Source organism: Loxodonta africana, chromosome 3 (genome assembly GCF_030014295.1).
Source record: "Loxodonta africana isolate mLoxAfr1 chromosome 3, mLoxAfr1.hap2, whole genome shotgun sequence".
NCBI classification, from domain to species: domain Eukaryota; kingdom Metazoa; phylum Chordata; class Mammalia; order Proboscidea; family Elephantidae; genus Loxodonta; species Loxodonta africana.
The window spans coordinates 152,615,401-152,628,149 of NC_087344.1; the positions used below are offsets into that span (position 1 = coordinate 152,615,401).

Consider the following 12,749-nt stretch of genomic DNA (forward strand, 5'->3'; position numbering starts at 1 on the left):
TAATTTTCTCCATCCCAGTTTAGGCAGGACGGAGCCAGAGGCCCAGTCCCACTGCATCTTCTCTCCCATACAAGCTAACGGTTCTTCTATGGGGACCCCCTGTGGGGATCTGTTGAAGTCTGTACACCTTTCCTGGAATAATGGCTTTTTATGCATAGAATAGAACATTTAGAATGAGGAAGAGAAACCAATTACTTTCCAACCCAGTTATCTCTGTGAGGCTTCCACAGCCTGATAGGAAAGAGAATGAGATGGTATCAGCCCCCCAAGCATAGAAAGCAGAACTAAGGTAGACCAAACTAAGAAACCTTAAGTTTGGTCAGTCGGTCTCAGGGAAATTGAAACTACCAGACGTCATTCTTCTTTACCGTCCAAACAGAAAGGGAGGTAGTTCCCAGGCTCAGAGCTCCAAGAGGAGGAGGGCAGGACTCCTCGTGGCCTTCCAGGTATCCACATGGCCCCAGGAGCAGCTGCACCCGGATCCTCCAAAACACAATGCCCAGAAGGTGGGCGATACTCAAGACTTTGAAATTAGAAGTCTTGCGCGGTACAGACCGAACTAGAAGGATGACGAAAAGCTTTAAGCTTCTCTTCTCTCTAGCAGCCTGAGATCAGTTGCCCAAATGTAAGATACCTGGGCAAAGACTGAAGTCAACTTGGGCGCGTTCCTGATGAGGAAAGTGAGGTTTGCAGCGAGAGTTGAATGGATTTCCTTGGTCCCAGAGCTGGTCGGCACTGAGTCAGGGTCCAGTCCCCTGAAGCGTACTGCTTCTGAGCAGAAGAGGGGAGCCGGGCAGTGGATTGAAACTGCTGCGCAGAGCGGGCGTCTGACTGCGGGAGCGACTCCACCCTCCCTTGGGCCCTGAGAATGGCCTCCACCTGTGCTCTTTTCCTCCAGGTGGGACTTCAGACGTCCACGGAAAGAAAGGACCGACGACCAGGATCTAAGGGTCTCTTTCAACCTACCCCATGAGGTCCCACCGAGACTTTTCACGGATCCACGCACAGTCCTGCTACTGCAATTTGCAAGCTTTCCACGATCATCGTGGGTGCTTTTCTCTGAGTTCCTTAGGCACTAGTGAAATTGCCCGCGGCCCCAAGTGCACCTGCTGTTTCTCTGCCTCCCCTTTCTCACAGCGTGGTCGGGAGCATCTTCCCTGCCCACTCCTCACTTTCTTCGTGGAGGCTGTGGGGAAAATAAACCGAAAGCAAAAGAAACACGCGTATTAATAAACATAGGAATAAAACCAAAAACCACTGCCTCAAGTCGGTTCCAACTCATAGAGAACTTATAGAACCGAGCACTACTGCCCCATAGGGTTTCCAAAGAACAGCCTTCTCTGTTCTAGCTGCCAACCTTTTGGAGTCACAGCCATAACTCTTAACCACTATGCCAGCAGGGTTTCTGAAGGAGTGTTGTTGTTCTTTTTGTTAGGTGTCCTAGGGACGGTTCTGCCTCATAGCCACCCTTAGCACAACAGAAAGAAAACACTCACTGCCTGGTCCTGCACCATCCGTACAATTGTTTTTATGCTTGAGCCCATTATTGCAGCCACTGTGTCAATTCAACTGGTTGATGGTCTTCCTGTTTTTCTCCAACTCTCCACTTTACCAAGCATGATGTCCTTCTCCAGGAGTTGATCCCTCCTGATAACACATCCAAAGGATGTGAGAGGTAGTCTCACCATTGTTGCTTCTAAGGAGCATTCTGGTTGTACTTCTTCCAAGACCAATTTGTTCATTCTTCTGGCAGCCCGTGGTACATTCAATATTCTTTCACCAACGCCTCAATTCAAAGGCATCAACTCTTCTTCGGTCTTCCTTATTCATTGTCCAGCTTTCACGTGCATAGGAGGCGATTGAAAACACTATGGCTTCGGTCAGGCTCACCTTAGTCTTCAAGGTGACATCCTTGCTTTTCAACACTTCCATGAGTGTTGATTGTGGATCCAAGTAACTGAAATGGAACCCTTGACAACCTCAATCTTTTCTCCGTTTGTCTTGATGTTGCTTATTGGTCCAGTTGTGAGGATTTTTGTTTTCCTTACGTTGAGGTGTAATCCATCCCTAAGTGCTTCAATCCCTCTTCACTTTCAGAAAGCAAGGTTGTGTCATCTGCATAATGTAGGTTGTTAGTGAACCTTCCTCCAATTCTGATGGCCCGTTCTTCTCCATGTAGTCCAGCTTTTTGGATTATTTGCTAAGCATACAGATTGAATAGGCACGGTGAAAGGATGCAACCCTGACAAATGCCTTTCCTGATTGTAAACACTCAGAACTCCCGTGTTCTGTTCGAACGACTGCCTCTTGGTTTATGTACAGGTTCAGTTAAGTTTATTATCGAGGAAAAATATAAAAAGAAAACAAAAAACTAGAACGCAAGTTTGCAAGGAGCCCTCAAAGGGCTGCAAAGCTATAGAAGATTTGCAGCTGTATTTGGAACTAAACTACAGTTGTTAAACATTATCCTACTCTTAGTAAACACTAAGCTTTCCTCAGGTATTTAAGCAGGTATGAAGTTTACTCCGACTCTCTGTTCTTTATAATTCCTTATCATTGCCTCTTACGGTAGCACCTGGCAGCTACGCACTGGACAGTGTACGTGACTGGTTACTTTCTCAATATTCCTTGGAAAGGCCCCGGGCGCAGAGCAGGGGGGCGTAGTGGACTCCCGGAGGGAAGGCTGGGGCGGATCTCGGCAGCCTGGGAACGCGGAGTCCTGCTGGGCGGTGGTTTGTACCGCTTCCTTCCCTGCAAGTGCTGAGCAGCGACTGTGCGCCTCCCACTGCGCGGGACTGCGGGGGTCGGAGTCCCCTCAGCTGACTCCGGCTCGACATCAGTGCCCAAGCGTGTCCAAGGGCAAGACTCTCGACCTAAGTGTGTCTTGTGTTCCCAGTTTCTGGAGAGCGCAAGGTTGGGCAGGCAGAAAGATGTGAAGACATCTCCAGCCTGGGATTGAAGGGCAATTACTGACGTCAGAAGATAAGTTTGAGGCGAAAGATTCTCGTGTCTCTGTGGCGCAATCGGATAGCGCGTTCGGCTGTTAACCGAACGGTTGGTGGTTCGAGCCCACCCAGGGACGACGGTATGCTCTCCTTTATAAAAGCTGCTTGAAGGCAGCGTTAGGTTGTCTGCGAATCCTCAGAGCCTTTTGGATTTCTATCCGCTTTGAATCAGACTAAAAAATATCCTGCACGAAAATTCAAGTCCCATTTAATGGACTAAACGAAGAAATTTTTCGAGAAAAGATGTATTTTCCACCAAGCCTGCGAACGGACCTGAGGAGTTTTATTCCAGAGGCACTGTACAGGGGTTTTGCAACTGCATTCCTGGATGTGGGCTTGCCTGATCAAAGTATTTGGGCATTTGTGATTTTGCTAGTGCCTGCCTAATTGCCCCACAAAAAATCTGTACCTAGTCATAGCCCCCACATTCTGAGACAAAGCTCTTTTCTGGGCAACACTGCACTTGGCGTTTTAATAGCAGTGCAAAACCATCACTTTGCTTGGAGAATGTTATTGCTTGTTAGTTTCACGCATTACTCTGAATTTTGTGCATAAGGGGCTGGCTCTGTGATGTTCTTCTGTGTTCTCCTGACTCCTGGGATTCTGGAAAAGTGGCCAGGAGAAACCTGAGGTTGCATTGCATTCGCCTGACTGTAGAGGTTGACAGAGGTCACCCTGTTCCCATGGTTCCATGACAGAGAGCCCAGGCTGCAGCTGCTGAGGAACCCAGCACTCACCCACCCTCCAGAGTGGAACCTTCATGGCTGGTCCTGAGACAAGTAAAAATGGGAAAGGGAAGACTTGGAAGGTTACTTTTTCATCAGATTAGGACTTCAAGTAATGGATTTTTATTTTCTGTGGCAACCAAAGGAGAGATTGTATCCTTAAGACTTTATTTGGGGGAACTTGATACCACAGGGTGATCTATTGTGGTTGTGGAAGTGTTTGGTCCATGCTGGTATGTATGTGGTGCTTGCTGTAAAATCTTGTTTGGCGAGCTGGGGTGGACAAGTAGCTAACAAAAACTTGTCATAGGAAGTAGAGAATGAATTCTCATGTAGTTTTACCTAGAGCTCAGTCCTACTTTGATCCTTTGAGAGGTTTGGTGGTAACATTAAAGAGGCACCCCTGGAGTGTCTGAGATGCATGTCACAGTGACCAGGTTGCAAGTTCTCAGGGAGAGTCACATGAGGTGGGTGTGGGACTCTTTTTGTACTTCTGTGATCTTTTCCTCCCAGAGGGGATTGGTATGTGTTTGTCTGACAATAGAAAATCAAGACAGTGTATAGAAACACACACGTGGTTAGAAAATTCTCAGCTTCTCTACCCAAGCTGCCAGCTCCCAAATGCTGAACAAATACTAACTCATTGTTTCAAATACAGACTATGTATTGTAGTTCAATAAATGTTTAGGAGCATGAAGCAAAAGCACTGGGTTGAGGCTCTCTCTACTCTCTATTTCACAAAAGATGCATCACAGGTGAGGCTGACTCAGGCAGGGGAGGAGTCTCCCACCCCTGCCTCACTTTCTCTCTACCACCTGCTTTTGTTGATCCAGCTATATCTGAGATAATGAGATAATATCCAGTTTAGGCTTGGGAAAGGAAAAGAAGGAATATATTAGGACTTCAGCCTAAGCCACCTGTTCTGCCTCAGTTTATAAGAATTCCCTAAGTGGGATGAAAACCCTATAAACAATGTTATGATTCTTTATCCCATTGATCAGGGTAGACAGATTACTGAAGGATAAGTGTAATGATTTCCTGGGTCTCTAGGCTAAACAGCATCTCACAGTACTTCAATTAGTTATTGCTTCATCCATATGATTAGTAAAGCTATACATCTGTACTATTGTTTTAAAAGGCCATATAGCAAAATATTAACAAGAATTACCTTTAGGATTGGAATTGAGAATCAAGGGAAATTTCATTTCTCCTTTACATCTTATGGGTTTTACGAAGAATGACTTTATTGCTTTTAAACAAGTAAATGACCGACTTTAAAAGTATATTAAGTGTCAGACAAACCAGACCATATTCACCTGCTGTGAGTCAAAGTTGACCACAGGCTGCTGAAGTTACAAGTCACTAAGCCACAAATCACACTTGTCCCCTGAGGTCGCGGGGAAGTCAAAGTCGTTATGGACTTCTTAATGCATCATGGTCCAGAATTTCCAGAGGCTTTTGTTTTCTTTCTTCTTCTCTTGGTTTTTCCAGTCTTCTCTGGGCTACAAATTCACAGATGCCAATCAAAAAAAAAAAAAAAACTTTTAAAAAAGTTCTGCATTTTGAAATTGCATCAACATTACAATTACTTTTTTGTGAAAAAGAGAATCCAGTTATGGTATTCAAAACATACATCAGCTGCAGAACTTTATTTTAAAATAGGAAATACGAAATAGGGAGGCTCTGACAAGAATATAAAGGTTGTAATGATGATTGGTAGAATATTTATCTCAGTGTTTATAACTATCTGAGAGAAAGAGTGAATCAAGTGAACACATACAGACAGATAGCTTTTCAGTCAAGATATGATAAAAGCCTAAAGACAGCAAACTCATTCCCACATAAATAAAGGAAATCATGGTATACAAACTTAAAGAAAAAAAAAAACTAATTGACACCAAAATGCTGCCAATGACAAAATTAATCACAACAAAAATATTCAGAATGAAAAAGATGTGTGTGCTGTGTATTCTGCATTACTTACATAGACAACAAAAGAACGAGTAGTCAGTGGTGCCCGGGCTCCCATCCCACACATCAAAAAGGAAGACAGGGAAAGAAAAGTGATCTGTTGACTACAACAGGAGTTGTGGGATACTCACTGCTTAGGAAACAGTTCTTACAGCAGCTAAGCAGTTTTACAGTCTGCAGCTATAGTCTGGGGGTGAAGAGACTATAAACCCTCATATCTCGTCAGAACCCGGAAGGCATTGAGAAACTGTCCCATGGCTGCCTCCCAGGGAAGATAAGCTGGCCAAGGAGAGGTGGTCTCATGGCAGTTCTTCTTCACAAGCCTCATAGCAGTTCTTTACATGCCTCCAAGGTCTCTTGTTCTGAGAGAATCACTGTTTATGTTAAAGGATAAATCATTTCCCTTCGAAATGATGTGGAAAAGGATAGTGACAATGTAATCAATGTCACTGAATAGTAAATGTAGAAATTGTTGAGTAGTGTATGTTTTGATGTATATTTTCATGTATATATATATATATGTATTTTTTTTCCAGTGCGTTGAAAATATGCTGTTGCTGTTGTTAGGTGCCGTCGAGTGGGTTCCCACTCATGGCGACCCTAGGTACATCAGAAGGAAACATTACCCAGTCCTGGGCCATCCTCACAACCGTTGCTATGTTTGAGCCCATTGTTGCACCTACTGTGTCAGTCCGTCTCCTTCAGGGTCTTCCTCTCTTGCTGACCCTTCTCCAAGCATGATATCCTTCTCCAGGGACTGGTCCTTCCTTCTCCCAGGACTGGTCCCTCCTAATATCTTGTCCAACCAAGTGACCTGAAGTCTCGCCATCCTCACTTGTAAGGAGCATTCTGGTTGTACTTCTTCCAAACATGCTGGGAAGAGATTCCTGGAAAAATTCGCCGACGGTTACAACAACACGGGCAGCAACGGCAATTGAACGGTAACGGCAATTGAGAAGCTCATAATTCATAGGGTCGCTATGAGTCGCAATCAACTAGACGACCACGGGTTTGATTTTTGGTTTATCTCTGTTGGCGGAGCCCTTGTGGTGCAGTGGTTAAGAGGTGGGCTGCTGTTTGAATCCACCAGTGGTTCCTTGGAAACCTTGTGGGGGAGTCTACTTCGTCCTGTAGGGCCTCTATGAGTCAAAATGGACTTGATGTCAACGGTATTATGTATGTATTTATTTACTTTATCCTGTTGATAGCTGACTAGAGAAGATTGCATAAAAACGAAAGCGAGGGAAAACTGTACGCCCAACGTGGGGCTCGAACCCACGACCCTGAGATTAAGAGTCTCATGCTCTACCGACTGAGCTAGCCGGGCGCCTGTAGGCATATCTTTCTTATATGTTTAACCTTTTGTTTAGGGAGCTACAGTCAGTAGTCTAACTACATACTTAAAAAAAAAAAAAAAAAATCCCTTATTAGCGATTAAGACTCACAGCGACTCAATAAAAAAGGCCCACTGCTGCCGAATCGATTCTGACTCATAGCGACCCTATAGGACAGAGTAGAACTGCCCCATAGAGTTTCAAAGGAGCAACTGGCGGATTCGAACTGCAAATCTCTTGGTTAGCAACCTTAGCACTTAACCACTACGCCACCAGAGTTACCGCGACTCAATAAAAAAATAATATATATATATATTTTTTTACAGGTAAAACTGTCTTGCAGGGTTTTCAAGGAGCCTCTGGTGGATTCAAACCGCCGACATTTTGGTCAGCAACCTGAGCTCTTAACCACTGCAGCACCAGTGTGGAAGCAATCTCTGGGTCTGGAATTTCATAGATACAGTCTCTACCTTTAACCACTGAAAAAACCCGAGGCTCAAACCCGAGGCTCAAAGACAGCCCGCGCGTGGTCAGGTGGACTCACCGGACGTGGCAATCAAGAGTCCTGAAATCTATATATTTCTGCAAATTCCTTCTGGACCGGGTCACTCCAAGAACCCGGTTTCGCAGACTCTGGCTCTGAAAGAGCCCTAGGGGAGAGGAAAGAGTGTGGCAAACAACCTCGGGGAGCAGGAGGAGAGCTGAAACTGGCCTCGGGACCTTTGAGCTGCCTCCCAAGCTTCTTTCTTCTCAGGCCGAAACTCTTTACTCCCCTAAACCCTGATGGGGGAGGGGGTAAGAGGGAGAGGGTGACGCGTTGAGAAAGTAAGTCTTGATCACTATTTATTTGGGGGCACACTTTTATCTCCTGCATTCCTGACATACTCTTCTTTACCTCCATATTATCAGTCCGATTTCCTCTTGGTACCCACCCACTGCCGTCGAGTAGATTCCGACTCATAGCGACCCTATATAGCAGGACAGAGTAGAACTGTCCCCATAGAGTTTCCAAGGAGCACCTGGTGGGTTTAGAACCGCCAACCTTGTGGTTACCAGCCGTAGCACTTAACCACTGCGGCACCAGGGTTTCTTTCCTCTTGGTTTTAAAAAAAAAAAAAAAAAATGGTAGTCTGGATCAATCACACCAGCAAGTACGGTAAGTTCCTTCTTTGCCTGTTGAGCCAGAGGCATAAGGAGCCCAAAGTGGCCAGGTGGTATTCTTAGCTTACAGTTCAATGGAATCAGTGATATGTCTCCAGCTGGGAGCATTCCTCCCTTTGGAATTAAGACCTCTAGGCCTGCAGAGCATAAGGTCACGGGGACAAGATGCAAAAATCTTGCAAGTGGGTCACTAGGGGAAATAGTGAGTGGTGCCACTCCCATTTCCACCCCTTGATTCCTGGACCCATGAATCCTTGCTGTGGGAGAAACGGCACCATATATTGGACACTGGTTTAGAGCATATACAGCCTCCTGGAGAACATTGCCCCAACCCTGCAAGGTATTGCCACTTAGCTGGTGCCTTAACTGTGTCTTTAAGAGACCATTCCATCCTTCTATTAAGCCAGCTGATTCGGGATGATGGGAAACATGGTAAGACCAGTGAATTCCATGAGCATGGGCCCACTGCCACACTTTGTTTGCTGTGACGTGAGTCCCTTGATCAGGGGCAACACTCTGTGGGATGCCATGACAGTGGATACGGCACTCTGTAACTCTAAGGACAGTAGTTTTGGCAGAAGCATGGCATCCAGGGAAGGCAAATCCATATCCAGAGTAAGTATCTATTCCAGTAAGGACAAAATGCTGCCCTTTCCATGGTGGAAGTGGTCTAAAGCAATCAATTTGCCATCAGGTTGCTGTTTGGTCACCTCCAGGGATGGTGCCATATCGGGGACTCTGCTGCCGGCAGATTGAGCACTCAGAAGTGGGCTGTAGCACGGTCAGCCTTAGTGAATGGAAGTCCATGTTGCTGGGTCCATGCATAACCTCCATCCCTGCTACCATGGCCACTTTGTTCATGAGCCCATTGGGCAAAAGATGGGAGTAGCTGGGGAAAGAGGATTAGTGGTTTCCACAGAAGGCATCAACTTATCCGCTTGATAAAACCATCCTCTGCTGAGGTCAACTTTTGGGGAGCATTCACATGAGACACAAATATCTTCTCTTCTTTGGCCCATTTGGAGAGGTATATCCACATACCTCTTCCCCATAAATCCTTGTCTTCAATTTTCCAAACATTTTCCTTCCATGTCCCTGACCATCCAGCCAAACCATTGGCCACAGCCCATGAGTCAGTATACAATCCCACATCTGGCCATTTCTCCTTCCAAGCAAAATGAACAACCAGGTGCACTGCTCAAAGTTCTGTCTATTGGGAGGATTTCCCTTCACCACTGTCCTTCAGGGAGGTCCCAGAAAGGGGCTGTAGTGCTGCCACTGTCCACCCTTGAGTGGTGCCTGTGTATCGCACAGAACCATCTGTAAACCAGGCACTAGTTTTCTCTTCTTCAGTCAACTGGTCGTAAGGAACTCTCCATGAGGCTATAGGTGCAGACTGGGAGATAGAAGGTAATGTGACAGGAGTGGAGACCATGGGCTCTTGGGCCGCTTCCTCATGCAACTTACTTGTGCCTTCAGGTCCTCCTTGGACCTGATCTGGTATATACCACTTCCATTTAATGATGGAGTGCTGCTGTGCACATCCAACTTCATGACTCTGTGGGTCAGACAACACGCAGCTCGTGATGGGCAGCTCAGGCTGCATGGTGACTTGGTGGCCCATGGTTAAGCGTTCAGTCTCTACTAAGGCCCAATAACAAGCTAAAAGCTGTTTCTCAAAAGGAGAGTAGTTATCTGCAGAGGATGGCAGGGCTTTGCTTCCAAAATCCTAAGGGCCTACACTGTGATTCACCAATAGGGGCCTGCCAAAGACTCCAAACAGCATCTCTATCTGCTACAGACACTTCAAGCACCATTGGATCAGCTGTATCATATGGCCCAAGTGGCACAGCGGCTTGCAGAGCAGCCTGAACCTGTTGTAGAGACTTCTCTTGTTCTGGGCCACACTCAAAATTAGCAGCTTTTTGAGTCACTTCATAAATAGGCCAGAGAAGCATACCAAATAAGGAACACATTGCCTCCAAAATCCAAAGAGGCCCACTAGGCTCTGTGCCTCCTTTTTAGTTGTGGGAGCAGCCAGATGCAATAACTTATCCTTCACTTTAGAAGGAATTTCTCAACATGCCCCACAGTGCCGGACCCCCAGAAATTTCACTGAAGTGGAAGGCGCCTGAATTTTTGTGGGATTGATTTCCCACCCTCTAGCACGCAAATGTTTTACCAATAAGTCCAGAGTCACTGACACTTCTTCCTTACTAAGTCAGATCAGCATAATGTCATCAATGTAATGGACCAGTGTGACATCTTGTGGAAGGGAAAGTCAATCAAGTTCCCTACAGACTAAATTATGACATAGGGTTTGAGAATTGATGTTGCTCTGAGGTAGGCAAGTGAAAGTGTGTTGCTGGTCTTGCCAGTTGAAGGCAAATTGCTTCTGGTGGTCCTTTGAGATAGATATGGGAGAAAACGGCACTAGCCAGATCAATAGCTGCATACAAAAAGTTACCAGAAAAAAAAAATGTATTAATTAGCTCAAGCTATGAAACTACATCTGGAACAGCAGCTGCAATTGGAGTCACCACTTGGTTAAGTTTTCAACAATCTACTGTCATTCTCCAAGATCCATCTGTCTTTTGCACAGGCCAAATAGGTGAGTTGAATGTGGGTGTGGTGGGAATCATCACCCCTGCATCCTTCAAGTCCGTGATGGTGGCAGTAATCTCTGCAATCCCTCCAGAAATATGGTATTGCTTCTGGTTTACTATTTTCCTAGGCAGGGGCAGTTCTAATGGCCTCCATTTGGCTTTCCCTACCATAATAGCCCTTAATCCATTTGTCAGGGATCCAATATGGGGGTTCTGCCAGTTGCTGAGTATATCTATTCCAAATATGCATTCTAGAACTGGGTAAATTGCTACAGGATGGGCTTGGGGACTCACTGGGCCTACTGTGAGACAGACATGAGCCAAGACTCCATTAATAACCTGACCTCCATGTGCCCCCACTCTGACTGGTGTGTCCTGGAGATGTTTTGGGTCTCCTGGAATTAATGTCAGTTCAGAGCCAGTATCTGGTAATCCCCAAAGAGTCTGATTATTTCCCTTTCCCCAGAGAACAGTTACTCTTGTAAATGGCCGTAGATCCCTTTGGGAAGGGCGGGAGAGAGACCAACGGTATAAACTTTTGGCAGTGTATTGGAGTCCTTCCTCAAGGGGACCTGGCCTCCCCTTCATTCAAGGGGTTGTAGGTCTTTAAACTCTCTCAAGCCTGGGAATTGACTGAAAAACCGTGACTCTCTATTCTGGTGATTCAAGTTAGGCTGCTGTTCACCTGACTTAGAATTCATCCATTTGTACAGATCAAGTAAATATTTAGTACATTTCCCATCTATTTCACTCCTAGGGACACTGTGACTAAGTAGCCAAAGCCATAAGTCCATATGAGTCAGACTATTCTGATTTCTACTTTGACTCTGCTGTCTATTACTGTAACCAGTCCCCACTTGTCTTTGTCGACTGAGTGCGGCCACTTGGCCCCTACTACTATGGGATCCCATCAGCCCCATTGTAGCTAGATGTCTTAATTCAGTTAGGGCAGTTCCCACTGCCAAATCTGATTTACATAAGATAGCAATCACAGCATCTTGAAGGATGCTGGGGCTCCCTTCACAAATTTGTTCCTCACACCTGTAGTAAAAGGTGTGTCCTTCCATGTGTGGATCTGTGGATCTAACCTGATAAATCCACTCTAGCATGCATTCAGTTTTGTACTTTCTTCCCCGTGCCTATCTGCTTTTATTCAGTCTCACAGAACGTTCACCTGACTTAAAATATATACAAATTTTGTCTACATTTTATACATGTTATCTTGTAGAGTGTCTCTGGTAAAAGCAAACAGCCATGACCAGAAGCGGACCTCCTTCTCACAATTATAGCAGCCTAGCACACTGGGGATGATCCCGGGTGTTGCAGCAGTTAAATGCTTGCTGCTAACTGTAAAGACTACAGCCTTAGAAACCCTATGGGGCAGTTCGACTCAGTCCTATGGGGTGACTATAGGTCAGAACCCACTCCAACGCTCCCCGTTTGGTTTTTTGATAGCAGAGGGAGCTGGAGAGACCCTCATGCAGACTAAATTGCTGCATGTCTATATAACCTTGGGCAAGATGCTTTTTAGCTCTCTAAAACAGCTCCTCCCTTGTGTGAAAAGTAGAAACGGCAAAAACCGTGTCCCCTGAGGAAGAAAAGAAGGAGCATGCCCACCAGGGTCTGCGCCGGAAGTCTGAGATGCAGGATGTCCAGCCCTGTGTTTGAGAAGAGACAAATGGCCCGCCATTATGTCCTTTCCTTCAACATAGTTTTGGGGTTGTCTCTGTGGGAGTTTTCTACATCTGACCCTTGTAGCGCACCAGTGCTATGGGAATAATTAAGAAGGTTCCTGTCAAAAGAGAGGCGTTGCATAAGGATTTCCTGACCTGGAGGGAAACAAGTCCAGGCTGCAGGGTGAAAGTGCCAAATCCTAACAAGCAGACCACCAGAGATCTGTAATTTAAGTTCCTTTTCTCGAATCTTCTGACAGTAGCGCCCCTCGCA

The 12,749-nt window shown here is 45.8% G+C and overlaps 2 non-coding genes across 2 annotated transcripts; one reads left to right on the plus strand and one right to left on the minus strand.

Annotated features, from left to right (window-relative positions):
- The first annotated feature begins 3,008 nt into the window (after positions 1-3,008).
- On the plus strand, positions 3,009-3,082 carry TRNAN-GUU (transfer RNA asparagine (anticodon GUU)). Its single transcript has one exon. It is a non-coding gene; the product is annotated as a tRNA-Asn (tRNA).
- Positions 3,083-6,955: 3,873 nt separating this feature from the next.
- On the minus strand, positions 6,956-7,028 carry TRNAK-CUU (transfer RNA lysine (anticodon CUU)). Its single transcript has one exon. It is a non-coding gene; the product is annotated as a tRNA-Lys (tRNA).
- Positions 7,029-12,749: the final 5,721 nt, after the last annotated feature.